Raw genomic sequence first — 1,622 nt, 5'->3', positions numbered from 1 at the left:
CTCTTTTTTTGGTTTGTCTTTTCCGTCTTGCAGTTTTTCCCTTTGTTCTGATTCTTCTTTTAATGCATGATTAACGTGGAAATATGTTCAATATGATTGTACATGAATAGCCTATATGAAATTGAAAGCTGTCTTGGAGTGGGGTACAGAATGGAGGCAGAAAAATTGGGGCTCAAAATCTTACAAAAGTGAGTGTTGAAAACTAACTTTACATGTAATTGGAAAAAATATAATACATTTTGGTTGGGGAAAAAAGAATTGTACTATACTGTTATCACTGTTACATTCAAAATAAAGCCTGTGTGATATGAAAAAGAAATAAAAATAAAAGCCTTTATTTTTGGTATGTTGTTCTGCTTGTTTCCTTTGACTAGAATATACCTCTTTGTTTTGAGCCTACAAGAAATCAGAGTCTTTTAATACTAATTTTTTTTTTTATTTCTCCATTAAATTTCATGGAATAACTTGTCTGTTTTATTAAGCATAAGACATTTTCACAGATGTATGTTCTAAAGATTCTGTCTCCATAATTTTAGTCAGACTTTCAAGCAATTATGTATTTGCTATTTGTATGTGTCCTTTTCTCACTTTGTGTCTCTGACTTCTTTGTCTGCCTATTTTTTATCCGTCTCAGATCAGTGGAACCTTCATAACTGCAGGGAGACCGAACTCACCAATAATGTGGCAATGACATCTTTTGTGTTTCTTCTCTCTGTATGTCTGTATATGTTTCACAAGTAAAGGAATTCCAGCAACTGAATGATCTATTATTCTCTCCAGACTCAAATGATATAAAAGATAGTTGGTTTTGGGTCAGGGGGTAGTTCCTAGACTTTAATATAATCATTTTTCTTAAAGTATGTATGTCTGTATATTTGGGGGAAAACGTGTCTTGCATTTCCTGAATGTGTGAGCGAAATGGGAAGACAATTTTTCTATTTTAACTGTGCTTGTGTATATATAAAAAATTGCATTGGCAATTTATCTGGGCAAAATTTATCTTATTTTGTTCTAATCATCCTAAATTTAAAATAAAAATCTTTGCCTAGTTTTTTGAAGTAATTTATAGACATCCATTATTTTAAGTAGAGTTAGTTGTAGGAGTGAAAGACTTTTAGTTACACTGTGTTCCATATTTCCACATTATTGATTTGCAAGATCAATTTTAGCAAATTTTGATCCCCTTTCATTCTGAATTTGGTCATTCAGAATAATAAAAAGTAAAAAAGAGAAGTGTATGGGGTGTGTGTGTGTGTGTGTGTGTGTGTGTGTGTGTGTGTGTGTATTACTGATTTGCTTACTTTGGTTACATGTGTCCACGTGGTTAGGTGTGTCTATGTGGTCTGTCTACAAATCACTCATGGAAACACTTTGTTTTCTTGGTACAGGTCTTTGGGGGCAGGCGTTAAGATTTACTGAAGTGAATTCAAATTGTTAAAGTACACTTGCAAGTGTACAATATTAATAAACTTGGAAGGGCAATATTAACATACACTCAAGTAATTTAAAACTGACATTGGATTCTTCGTGTCATCAAAGTCTTCTGGAATTCCTAAGTTTTTAAATCAATTTTAAAATAACAAAAACAAGAAAAAAGAATAAGTTTATTAAAATACAGAGTA

Source organism: Notamacropus eugenii, chromosome 1 (assembly GCF_028372415.1).
Source record: "Notamacropus eugenii isolate mMacEug1 chromosome 1, mMacEug1.pri_v2, whole genome shotgun sequence".
NCBI classification, from domain to species: Eukaryota; Metazoa; Chordata; class Mammalia; order Diprotodontia; family Macropodidae; genus Notamacropus; species Notamacropus eugenii.
This window is presented reverse-complemented; position numbering follows the sequence as displayed.